The sequence below is a fragment of the Molothrus aeneus genome, chromosome 3 (genome assembly GCF_037042795.1).
Source record: "Molothrus aeneus isolate 106 chromosome 3, BPBGC_Maene_1.0, whole genome shotgun sequence".
Taxonomy (NCBI): domain Eukaryota; kingdom Metazoa; phylum Chordata; class Aves; order Passeriformes; family Icteridae; genus Molothrus; species Molothrus aeneus.
Genome location: NC_089648.1, coordinates 22,054,667 through 22,068,083, shown reverse-complemented (window position 1 = coordinate 22,068,083; position 13,417 = coordinate 22,054,667). Strand labels below are relative to the sequence as shown.

Genomic DNA, 13,417 nt, shown 5'->3' with positions numbered 1-13,417 from the left:
AAGATACTGGTTGTATTATGTCTCTGCTACTGTGATTATTGTGAGCTAGAGTAAGCGAGTGGTTTCTCTGGAGTGGTTCCTGCTGGACAGGTATTCATCAAAACCATGTCTACAATGCTGGCACGTGTATTTGAGGGTAGGATCTACTGTCTTCAGGCAGTATGGTGACTCCAGGATTCTAAATTCTGGAATTACCAGTGAGAACTGGAAATATGCCACCAGCTCAACAGAGTACCATTCGAAATTTCCTTGGAGCCAAGTTTGCCTTGGGCTTGGCTTATTTCTAAGATATCTCAACAGGCAACAGATTTGTAGTATGGATTTGGGGATGGTGAGGAGGGATTCTCAATAAAGATCAGAGGTGACTGATGATGTCTCAAACTGCTGCAGCAGAGACACTCTCCTTTTGCTCTCTCTGCTTTTTGAATATGTTTTGCTGGAAACCTGGGAGGTGCCCATCCAAGATGCTGCCTTCAGCTGGAAGGGGAGATGGAGAAGCAAGCAGTAAAACAGCATTTGAGAAACGTGCATCTTGCATAGTTTTTAAAGGTACCTACTGCTGTCAGGCTAATTTCATTTGTAGGTTTGTTTCAGCTTTCTGGTTTTTGTTGTTTGCCTATTTTAACCAAATTTGAAACATTCTCTTAGCCAATGACAGCAAGGTTTGCAAATCAAAACCAAATCTGAGCATAGCATTACACTTGAGTGAGCTGTGCTAATCTAAGACAAGCTTCTGTTTCCTGCTTGGAGCTTCTCCCCCGTGCTCTCGTTTGGCACATGTACAGCCCTGTGTGCTGACAGCCACCTTTGAGGCACAGATCAGTTAAAGAAGTGTCTGTGGTGGCAACTGTTCCAAGCTCAGTATTTCATGTGCTTATTGGCTACCTACTGGTGGTTAGGAAGTAGATATTTGGAGTCATGTAGGCTAGAGTAAAGTCCTACATTTGTGAATTAACAGCCGTAATGGAGTGATATCAGGTCCTTTTTGTGTTCTTATGATCAGACATTTCTGCCAATGAAAGTATTTCCCATAAGAAGTCAGAGTGCAAGCCGTGTGTGAGAGGAATATTTTAGGCAGTGAATATGTTGAACTGATAGTCCTGCATAGCCCAGCGCTGCGGTTTGCATAAAAGCAGCCCCTTAAAGACCCTGTGGTCTCATGTTCTATCAGCAACTCTATGACTGACTTTCACTTTCCCTACAGTACATGAAGAGATAGAGAAGAGAATTTGCCATCAGTTTTCTCTCCTTGCATTTTTCCAGACAGTTTGGCCTCAACAAATTGTACAGCCTCCCTCTTGTCTGCGTGGGAGAGTACAGACTGCTGCTGGCGGCAAGGAGGAGAGATTAACATTCATCTGTTCTCTCCCCACTCGCTTTTCCATCCCGTGGGCATGGGAGACTTATGAATGTTCTGCTCCTTTGGGGTGTGTTTCTACTCACTGCCCTGATGGGAAGACCACAGAGACACCAGTAAGGTTGTGCAAGTTTCACATTGCTGATTAAGTAGGCATATGAGGAAGTCAAATGCAGCGTTTCCCTAGAAGAGGTCAGAGAGGAAGATGAAAGGACTGGCATAAGCCTTAGGTTGCTCGCTTGCTCAGAGATCTCCTTTTCCAGAGTCTGTGCACTTTGAGGGCTTCATGGAAAGTCTGCCTCCTCACTTTGGTCTTCCATGAAAAGTGTGTTTAGACACACTTTGAGAAGTCCATTCCAAGCAGAGATACTTTTTTCTTTGATCTTTACTCTCTGTTTTAGTTTTGCATGTAGAGCCAGAAAATCTGATGGGGAATATGGGGAAAGAAATTATGGGAGGGTTTTGTTTATTTTGGGGTTTTTTTTAAGGAAAGTTTTTTCTGATGTAGAAGCTGAAGTTGATACTGTATAAACGTCTATAGAATCAGTACATAGCAATGATATTACACTCAAATGTAAGATAAGGAGTTTTACTTTCACTTTGTGGCATTTTGAGGGACAAGGAAGGGTTTTGCAAACACATCTTTCTGAATGACCCTGCTGCAAGGACAGCTCTCTCTGCCATTGTCCTTTCGTGCCCATTTACCCTACCTAGGAGCCAGGTACTGCGGTGGGTGCACACCATGAGGAGTGGTGTATCTGCTTGCTCCTGCTTCCTTCTGCATGACACCAGCCTGCCTGTGCAGGAGCAGCAGTGGCCTTGTTGTCCTGCTGCTGCCAAATTAGGGGGTCACTCTTAAGTAAAAGCCAGATATTCCTTCTCCTGCTACTCCCCATCCTCAATGGGGAGTGGTTGATAAGTCAGCATTTGCTAATTTAGCACTGTGGAAAGTTTGTCCTTGATGAAATGGAGTTGGGAGGTCCTGCTCCTTCCTCAGTTAGTAGTTCCTGCAGGAGAGAGGGCAGTAGGCCTCTTCCCATCATTTCCAGTGCTAGCCACTGCCTGGTGGGATGTGATGAGCCAAGTGCCACTGCCACTGGCTTGGAGGTGATGGATCTGCCAGTGTGGACAGCAGTTAAAAGAATTGCAGAATGTAGGGAGCCTTATGAGTGGGCAACCAGCACCTTGCATGAGGTGGTGGAAGAGTACAGATGTGGTAATTTTTTGAAAGGTACATTGAGGATTTTACCTGGGGTATGCATGTCTGTTACTTACAGTGGCAGGGAATTTCTATAGAGCTTGTTTAAACTTCTGAAAGGATGTTGCTAACAGGCGTCAAGTGTGGTGAGGTCAGTACAAGAAGAACAAAACCTCCCATTCAGATAAAAGCAGGGAAGGGAAATACTGCCACGTGTGGGACTGCTTTAGGCTAAACTGGTCTGTGCAGTAATTTGTGCAGCTCTCCAGAAACGTACTATGGGTTTGAGCTCCCCAGCTCAGGTCTATGCTCATGTTCCAGGCTTTGGGAAAGCAGGAACGTCACCATCTGTGTCCTACTTCATTTGAAAAAGAAACTTTAAAAAAATCTTGAATGCCAGCCATCTGCTGATAGTGCATCCAAACTTTATCCTGGTATCTGGGGACAGAGGAGGAGGAGAGTTTCTTAGGGGAGAGGCACTGTTGAAAGAGCTGCCTGTAGCTGGGGTGCTCCTGGATCCAGAAACCATCAGGGGAGCATGTGCAGGATGGCTTGGCATCTCAGTGCAGCCACTTTCTGTAGTACCAAAACAGTCTGGCCTAGAGAGAGTGAATCCGAGTCCCATCCTGTTGACAGTCTGCAACACTTGGTTTATGGATTATTAAGAGGAGATTGGAGCATTTCTGTGAAGTGGATACTCAGTGATGAGTGGTTAAAAGCCACCATATTGATGTTTGACACAAAAGGATAAGTCACTTTTTCCTTGTAGTCTGGTCATTGGGCATAATGTTGTTTCAGAAATACATTGGGTTGTGGTTTTCTACAAGCTGCCTATGAAAATAGGCCCACAGTCTCAGTGGGAACTAATATGGGCCCTTGGCTGGACACAGAGCAAGAACAGACTTGCTTCTCTTAAATTCTTATAACAAGTCTTCCCCAGCAAATGCCCACTGAATTTTGATTTGGTTATGAAGGTGCTTTTTCTGAAGTCAGTGTCTCATGTTTCTATGTTGTATTCTCTTCTCCCCTGTATTACAGCAGTTGAGTGCTGCTTCTGCCCTGGTGGCTCTGTGCGAGTGTGAACACAAGTAAAGGCAGTAGAGAGTTAAAAAAAATCCATTAATTAAAATATTTACATTGGAAGCTGCAAAACATTTACTCTTTGAGTAAAACAAACTTCCCCATTGTTCTTGTATGATTGCTACAGTTGCTCTGAAAATAGCCAGGAAGAGGTTGTGCTCTGAGGAATTTTACTGGGTTGGCAGGGGAATAGGAGGTAGGGATACTGAAGTGGGCTCTTGGTCAGTGGCTCTCTTTGTTCAATCTTTCTGTAATGTGGACAGAAGATCTCTTCTTCCTAAGGAAAAAAAACAAAAAAAAAAAACCAAAAAAACCAAACAAATTTTTCTTTCAAAAAAACAAACCCTATAGTGGTGTCATGAGTTGTCATATTATTCTGGTAATGCCAAAAAAATGAATGATTATCAGTATAATCTGAGAAAACGGTATTTACAGGATTATTTTTTAGCACTTAGGGGAAAAAGGAAGCACCCCAGAGCTGGCAATTTGGACACTGGCTGAGGACCACATGCTACCATCCCCATTTTGCTGGTGGGGAAATGGCAGTGTAGTGTGGTGAAGGATGTCACCTCTCTGTGGCACTGAGCCCCTGTGGGTTCCTGCTGGGGTTTGTTGACATCATGGCTGCAGCTGCTCGGTGTTGAAAAAGAAACAAGTGAGGGTGCACCTATTTTTTCACTTTTTTACTTTAGGCACAGGGATACCTTTAGTATTATCATAACAGAAGAGGTAGGCAAACATGAAAGCTCTTTGCTTCAAATGCTTTAATTCCCACAGTATCTTCCCCCAGATAACTGGATTGAAAAACTAAGCATTGTTTGTTTGATTTTTTAATAGTATTCTCTTGTGTGCCATTTCACCATTACACATCTCAGGCCTTTTCCACTCTGGCACTGGAGTAACAGGTTTCTGGAATTCGTGGGCAGGACACTGGAAGGGCTAAAAGAGTGTGAAGGAATTGCTTTGTTTGGTTTTTTAGGTCCTTGATTCACACTTCTCACTCTAGGCAAACCCTTAGAGTTTTTCAGGTTGCCAGATGGGAGGTCTCTCTTCTGCCCTAGTGAGTCATGGACTGGCTGGATTGCAGGTCATGTCATCTCTTCTTCATAGTGCCGTGGCACAGTGTTTGTTCAAGCCTGAGTCTATCCAGACTGTAAATTTTATTGACAATTTTAAGGCTGCAAATTTTTTTGGTTAGGTATGTGGTATTCTTTCATCTGACCCCAAGTATGCTAGACTGTGTTATGTTTACTTATATTATGAAAACACCTCGGTTGCTTTGAAAGGTTGGGCTGTAAAGGAGTTAGGAAATTAAACGTACTTGTTCGGGTAGGCATCATTTAAACTTGAGCATGAGAGTTTTGTTCCATCCATTTCTTGCATGTTTTACTGTTACTTAAGAGAGGCTGCATGCTGACAGTTTCTTGGCCTGGAGATAAAAAGTGCTGCTTACCCAGGTTTGATAGTCTGATGGAAAATTGTCTCCACAATGTATAACACCACTGGGATTATTTCTAGCCATTACCGTTGGTCTCATTTTACAACTGTTCACATTATGTAATTTGATGCTCATTTAATTTAATGAGAGGATGCTGCAGACTTACTTATGACTCTGCAGGACAACCTGGATGCTTTGGCCACCTCTGTTAGCCCTGCCAAAGGAGGAAGAGCATGTTTCTTACAGGACATGTTACAACATCTTTAATACCTTTATTATCCATGCTTCCCAGATTGCTGCAAATGGGAAGGCGACTTGCCTGGGGTGTAGATTATACTGGAATGGCAGGAGAACTTTAACCTTTTTTTTTTTTCTTGAACTGCTTATTAGACTTCTGTTGTAAGGTTATCAGGAGGTATTAATGGGCTTTTCCTTTTGTTGCAGATGGAATTTCATGACTTGCTGTATTTTGAATAGGACGAGGAGATGTGTCTGATAAGGTAAGAGAGAGGGTAAGATAAACATGTTCTTATACAAAGCTGTCACACTGGATGGTTTTTTGGATTGAGGATAATTTTTTTTTTCCTGGCAGAGCTATGCAAATAATTGTGATAATCTTTTTAAAATTAAATCTGCCTCTAAGCTTCTGAGCAGAAACCATCTCGTTTCTATACAGCTTCTGACCAGTTCTTTCTCCTGGTGAACTGATGTACAAAGGCCAGAAGACAAAAAGCGAAGCCCTTGCAGACCCAGGGGTTAGCAAGATAGTCACGCTATTATTTTAGAGCCTTTTTTTTTAAGTAACAGAGGATGTAAAGAAGTTTTTCTTTCGTTTTGAGATATTGCCTCCCCCCACATCCCCACCCCAAGATATTCAAAAGTTCAAAAGATCTTTGAGCTGTTTTAAGTTCTACACCTTAAAACTTGTTTTTCTTGTTGAAGTATTCTCAAATTTGGACGGGTTTTTATTAGAACAGAGTATATATGTGTAGAAATGCTCTAGATTTGAGTTTAAATTAATATTTGCTGTCCCTAATGTGCTGAAGGAAACTGCAAGTTTGCTGATCTTTTAAAATTTATCTTCTAATAGCATTTTTAAAAGGTAGTGTTTAGGTGGATACTTTTTTCCTTATGGTTTCTACTTCAGAGGTCTCCACTGTTAGAGAGGAGTAGATGTCTGTAAAACTCTTAGGTGTTGGGAGAACCATATTTAAACAACAAAGAGCCAAGCACAAAAGTAGTATTGCCTAGAGATTGTCACTGTCTTTCAATGTACAATCCACGCTGCAGCTATCCAGCTCTATCACTTGTTTGTTTCATTTTTGTCTCCCCCTTCTTCCTGAGTTCTGTACAATTTACAGGCCTCAAAAATCCCTATTGTTCTTTTTGGCTTTTGGTTGGAAAATGTCATGGAAACAGCTAAATGCATGATGCCATTGTATGAGGATCAGGACTAAATGACTTTTTCCTTGGATTCAGACATTTAGCTCTTGTAGACACTCTTGAGTTTTTTTGGTTTGTCAGGGGTTTTTTTGTTCTTTTTTCAAATAAGTTTTGTTTTCCAAGAAGGGTGGATTTATTTTTGGAGGGTGACTGTTCAAGCAAGAACTGAAAACTTTGAATGACTCTTGGCACTGTGTAGTATATGCAAGAATCAAAGACTTGGTGGCTGCCTGTTTTTTCTTTCTTTTTTGCAAGTATTAGACATTTTGTCCATTCAAACCACCCTCTTTCATGCCACTGTGGGATCTTGTTATGAATATTTTATCTAAAGGCTTATTCTCTACACGAAGGTGGTCTTGTGTGTGTATAGTTGGTGAAACACAGCTCTCCAGGTGAGAGAGCTTGCAGTGTGCAGCACTGTTACACAAAGCACCTCGAATACCTCATTTGTTATGTAAACAAGCTGCTTGCTTCACTTGCACGTGTTCCAACCAGTCCTTCTATCCTCAAAGAATGGGTAATTAAAATTGTTTTCAGGACCTTTTAGAGTTTCCAGCCCAACTGCACTGGCACCCCTACGCACCACCCCTGTTTGCACGGTGCCAACAGCACTGCTGTGCCTGGAGTGGCACTGCCACTGATGTGTGTGTGCTCTTGTTGAAAAGAAACATAGCTAGCATGGGACAGGTAGAAGTGCTTATGTTCAGGCTGCTTTGTTCAGATTCAGTTCACTGAGAAGTCTGTTTGTCCAGTGTCAAAGCAGTGCTGGGGAATTGGGTGTGTGTCAGCAATGGGGACAGGACAATTTGGTGAGACAACAATTCAGTCATTCAGCTGCTGGTGTTTCCTGAAGACATTATTCTCATGTATTATATATGTATTATATAGTGTACATATATTACGCTGTGTAATTTTGTGTACTGCTCTCTTCTGTGGAGTAAATATTGACAAATCTGTGTGTTGTAGCATGGGCAGCTCTTGTAGCACAGCAGCTGATTGCTACTGTACTGTCTCTCCCAGTGCAAGTTCACTCTCCCCTTGTCTTGTAAAACAACCACTGAGGAGGCTCTGTTTCTAGAAAGCTCTTCAACTTGAGGCCATGACACCTCCATGACACCTCCTTTCACCACTGCTTTATTGCCAGCCCTGAGCACATGCAAACTGTGAGGTAGATCCCAGCAACTGGTCTGGCATTAAAATGAGATTCTGTGATGAAGAAGTAGCACTTCCATTGGCTGTCATCTTTCACCTCTAAAAGGGAATATTCTGTCCTCATTTGGTGTGATGCCTTCTCAGTGTAAAATCCAGTTCTGAGCTAGGAATGGGTGTATTTTGCTCCCTTTTCTCCAAGAGGTCTTTATTTATCCTTTCCCCAGCAGCCTGGGCTGGAGAAGTGCTACTGTCCCACTCCTGGTCCTCCTGTGTTTCAAGAAGTGTCTGTCCTGATCATGTTCCTTCTCAAGGCTGCAGGTGTCACTCATTCTTTGAACCATCCCTAGCTACTAAAGATGTCACCAGTGTTACTTCATTTATTTCATTTTTTTAACCTCCTGCTCCCTTTATGCATTCCCTCTCCTCATTTACATTTAGGTTGTCATCCTTCCATACAGTTATCTGGATTTTGTCACAAACATGACCTCAGGTTTTGATTGTGCCTTCTATCAATGTTTTTCCTTGGTTACTTAGTTTTCATGGATGTTTCCTGACCCATTCCCTTCTGTTTCTTCTTCAGGACGAGTCAGTCTGATGCACTCCCACATTTCATGTTGCCATTGCAATTAAAGGGGTTTAGATACCATTTAAAGCAACAATAGATGGTCCACTCTGTGCAGAAATAATCTTGTTTTAATGCTAGCCATGGTGACTTCCTTGTAATGGCTGGCTTTTGACATCTCTTCTCCTGATTACATGACAGGGTAGAATTAAAAAAATGAATAATAGCTCTCTTGATATTCCTGAAGCCTAGTGATGAAATTATGAGACTTGGCAAGCTTGCAGTGATGTTGATAGGTGCCAGACCTCTCGCCCAATATTTTCTTTTCCTTCCCCCATATTTCCCTGTGCCTTTATCTTGCTTCCTTCCGAGCAATCCGGAGCCCTTGTGAATTGCAAGTCCAGTTTCACATGAGGTCTGCCCGATAGCTCACATCATAAATATAAAATCATTCTATAAGGCCTCATCTATTTTTGGAGTTACACTTGTGAGATAAAAATTACTTTGATCGCTGAAACAGCATTGTGTCACTTTTGAAAGGAAATGACAAGGAAGTAACTGTTATCAGGCCTATTTTCACCCACTGTTAGCTTAGACCTGACAAATGGTGTCTGCAAGGTCTCTTAACAGTTCCAAATAAGGTTGCCAATTAATATTGACTGTCTAAAAATCAGTAGGTTGATGTATATTCTATTAATAATAGCTGTTAATGCCCTTCATATTAGTAATCTGTTTTGCAAACATTTTCTGGTTGTTCTTTTCTAACAAGTCTTGGCAGTGAAACCCCCGATTTTACATATGCAGAACCACAGTAATTCGTTGAAGTGTTTGTGTGGGTTTTGGTTTTTTTTTTCATTTTGGGTGTGTTTGTCTTGTTTACTGGGAGTAACGCTTGATTTTGATGAGACCAAATAGAGGCAAAGTCCAGGAATTATTTCTGTCCAAACTTGTAAATTGTGGTTTCTCCTTGTGTTAGTGCAGGTCAGCACAAAACTCTTGCATCACTGCTAGATGAATTTTAATAATTTCCCTTGACATTGCCAGTGAATACTTTTGTCTCTACAGAAGAAAAATTTCACAGTAAGAAGGTAATTTGAATAAAACGGTAACAGGTAATTTGAGTTTCTTTTCTTGTGCTACTTAGCTGTTATGTCACAATATGTGGAAAGTACCTGGAAAGCACAAGGAGAAAAATGGGAAATCTCATGCATGAGGAAAAGCATCTAGATAAGAGTGTGTAGGGGGAGAATATATACATAAATGTAGACATCAAGGTAAATGCTTTTTTCTTTTCTTTTTCTTCCAGAAAATTTGAATATTTGCACAATCTGATGTTGCAAGTTTTAAATGCTTAACACTTCTAAAAGAATAAATTACTTCAGTGCCTGAATTTGTAGATAACTGTCAGCTTCAAAGGATCAAGTAAGTTGGAAGGAATGTCTGGAGAGCTCAGTATAGGCAGGTATCATGCAGAATATAGAAATGAGGGGAGTACAGCTAATATAACAGAGACCTAGATGTAGTTTTATGTATGAATTAAGACTAATTATGCTACAAAAAGATTTCTGTGGTTCTGCTTTTAGTGTAAATGTAGGGTACTCACTTCCCCCTCCACATCTCTGTCACACTGGGTTTCCCAAACTGCTTGTTACAAGAATTGTGTTGCTTCTGTAAAAAATAAGAATGAAAATTTACCTATTTAATACTTTTCCAACTACCCTTACAAAAAGGACTACATTTGGCTTTGTAATATCAATGTTGTGAGCTGGCTGGCTCTCTAAGAAATAAGTAACTTTGCACTCTTGACTAAGCAATTAAAAGAAACTGAAATTGGTACTGTAAAATGCACATTAAAGCTATAGGGATGAGATGGAAAGAGCCATTTCAGCTTCTGCTTGAGAAGTGAACTGATCTGAAGTTCCCCTTGGAGTGTGTAAGCACAAAGGGGAGGGGTAGGTGAGGTGTGTGGTCTCTGGGGCGCTTGTTGCCTGTCTTTCTCTCCACCCAGTGAGCCAGGGCAGGGTACTAAACCTGGCCAGAACCACTGGCTTAGACTTCTCCCTAGGTTATCTTGCTGACCCAGGTGCTCTGGGCTACAGGGGGGGTGCCAGGGCAGCTCCTGGGGGCTGCAGTTGTCCCTTCAGGGCGGGCACTCACTCCAGCAGGACTGTAGGGTGATGGGAGCACCAGTGCTGATGCTAATCCCTGAGCCCCCCATCCTGGCTGGACACACCCTCATTTCTTCCTTCCTTGGTGTTGGTGTGATGGAGCTGGGAGACGGGGAGTGGGAGCAGGTGACCCTCCCCTGGTGACACACAGGGTACCAGCTCTGCAGCTGGGACTGGCTGCCAACTTCAGTGATTGAAAATAGCTCTGCCAGCCAGAAACTTCCAACTGCAGCTCTGCTAATGACTGGTGGTGTGGTTTTGGGCAACTCCCTTGGTTGTCTTTGAGTCAGCTCCCCTTTCAGTAAAAAGAGGATGATACTTACTGTTGAAGTGATTAATTATGGTTCTTCAGGTGCTGAAGTCCTGCCATGTATTCTTACCCTTGGTATGGAGAACCTTCTCTGCTTTTGTTAAGCCTGGCTCCAGGAAGATGACCAAAGTGCCAACCACCACTACCAGTCTTTTGAATCTTGGCCCCCCTCTTCCTCTTTTCCTTTATCTCTGCATCTCTCTCTTGACTGTCTATTATTCATATCAAACCTTTCCTGAATTAAAGACAGGGTGCCAGATAGAGTTAAAAGGAAAATTTCAGTTGAGGCTCCTAGCAGTGAGGTTAAGGGTTTGCTACTGGTGTAGTGAGATACAGAAATGTTCTGCTTTTTTCTCTGAAACCCATTCCGTGTGAAGGTTGAGTAGTTTCCAAGCTCAGAGTTGGCTGCCAACTTCAGACATGCTAGTAACTTGCTGGCTTTTAAAAATTATATAAAATAAAAAAATCTAAAAATAATATTTGGGGGAGTGGCTTCGTGAAGAATTGCAAAATTCACATATGAAATTAAATTTAACTTAACCATCCCCTAGATATTTAAATGAAAGTCTTAGTTAAAGTACCCAGACAGAGCTCAGAGAATACCAAAAGCTAGTTTGCTGTTAATCTCCCAGAAGAAAAAAACCCACTCATGGGTTCATGAGTGACCTCCAGCTGCAGGTGGTAACTTCTGCTCCAGGTGGAAGAGAGGTTGTGTTGAAGGGGCTGAGAGTTCTCCCTGTTCCACACATTGGGGTGTAAGGAGCAGGCAGCTCCCAGTGCTCCTGCTGGGTGCCTGCTGCAGCTCAGGCAGCCAAGCACACAGGGTGGGACTCTGTTTACTCTCTGGTGGCCCTGCTGGTGCTCAGACAGTAGCCAGGGCTCCGGTGATTTGTGGACTTCATAAAGCCCAAGGAATGGGCTTTAGTTCTAGAAAACAAAGTCTTTGAAGTACATTCAAAGGCTTCTGTCCCCAGAATGAGCATCTGGTGTCTGTTCATTCTGTCCTGCTAGAGCAGATCATGAACTCTCACTCAGTGATTTTTTAGTGAGTCCATAACTTCTGGTGTTACCTTACAGAGATGTCCTTTCCTGACTGTAAATGACAGTAGGAGGCCTGTCCCATTTTTGTTTCTCTTTATTCATGGAGAGATGTAATATAGTACCTGGATGTAGTATAATGCATACTGCTTTTGTTAAATACAAGTTGCTATCAGTTAAAAAGTGGAGAGAGACACAGATGGATATCATAAACTTTGTTTCTCAAACCTGCCATTTCCATACTTGAAAATCACTTCACGTGCCTCATTTATCCACACAAAAATTTGAATCTCCAGCACCAATTAACGTCAGGTAGAGCAGCAGAACAGTAGATTGCTGTCTGTCCTGGAGCTCTGGCAAAAGCCTTGAATACCCTGAACTAAGGCCTTGGAGCACTTTGAAGACAAATGAACCTTGATTTGAATATTCTAAGGGTGTGTAGGGAGCAGCAGGTGCTTCTGAAGAGTTGTGCTCCAGGAGCCATGCTTGTTAGAATTAACCGAATGCAGAGGTCTGTGCTTGTGAATGGATAGCACTGCTGCAGTGGGAAAGATGTAAAAAAGGAATTGCACAAGATTTTAGTCAGCTGGATAAGACAGAAAGTGCTTCTTGGAGAAACTGCATTTAGCAAGCTTGCTGTCAATGAGTTTCTGAGCATACTACGCATCATATCAATCAACTGTAATTATGTACAGTCAGGCAGAGAAGATTAATTCTGAATTCTTCAAAACCATTTCATCTGACCAGAAGCATCTTTTGGGGGCCTAGCTTTGGCTAATGTGTTCTTTATCTTCTGAGTAAATTTTGGTAGAGACATTTAGCCTTTTTGTTGGTAAGTCACTGATAACCATTATCCTCTTGGATAAGCCAAATATGCAGACTGTTTAAACTCTTTATGTATTCAGATGTATTCTCTGAATCTTTCACTGTTCTTGTGGTATTTTCTTTTCCAAAGTGAATAGACCAGAAATGCATGTTGCTCTTGTTGTTACTGTTTTTTAGATAACACTCTCCCTCCCTGCCTTGCCTTATACAAAATAATGCTTTTCTCCATCCAGAGGTTACGCTTCTTCCCTTAGCTGCAGATTTGTGCAGGAAATTTAGTGTCTAGATGGTGTCTGCTGTAACCCCCAGTCATTTTTTACAGGATTGCTGCCTTCCCAAATGCAGTTCCCCAAGGGTATCTCTCGAAGTTCTTAATTATTTTTTTTTAATTCCTAGAAGTTTGTCATTTTGTGTCATGGCTGTATTAAAACCAGCTGCTGCTCTGACAAACTATATCTAGCTAAAAGTATACTTTACCACAAAGTAACCTTACTAGTGTTTAGCTTCCCACTGGTCCAGGTTTCATGTTCTGTACAGATGATAAGAATTGGTTTTATATTTTCCTTCTGATCCCTGGTAGTGGCAATGGACAGCATCCCATCAGGCCCCCAAAATACCAAGAAAAAATACAAGAAGAGGTACATGGTGTCATTACAAATAACACAGGATTTTGTATCATTGAACTTCTTGTACTGTGCAGTTTAGGTTTGTGTGAACATAATTACAGCTTTGAATTCTTTCTTTTAAATATTGCATGTATGTGGGGGAGTAGTTGTTTTGTTTTTGCTAAGTAGCATTTCTCCAGACAATTGCATTCATACCACTTGTGTTCTTTTTTGAAGGTTA

General features: G+C 41.8%; 1 protein-coding gene across 5 annotated transcripts in view; it reads left to right on the top strand.

The window, feature by feature from the left end:
- TRERF1 (transcriptional regulating factor 1) overlaps nt 1–13,417 on the top strand; it is a 97,575-nt gene that overhangs the window by 22,653 nt on the left and 61,505 nt on the right. For 4 of the 5 annotated variants that reach the window (XM_066546484.1, XM_066546482.1, XM_066546483.1 and 1 more), the window contains exon 2: nt 5,518–5,573. The gene's annotated coding sequence lies outside the window, so the exon portion shown is untranslated. Of the gene's footprint in view, nt 1–5,517; nt 5,574–9,640; nt 9,653–13,417 lie in introns of those variants that run through there. The other variant, XM_066546479.1, reaches the window with a different exon arrangement.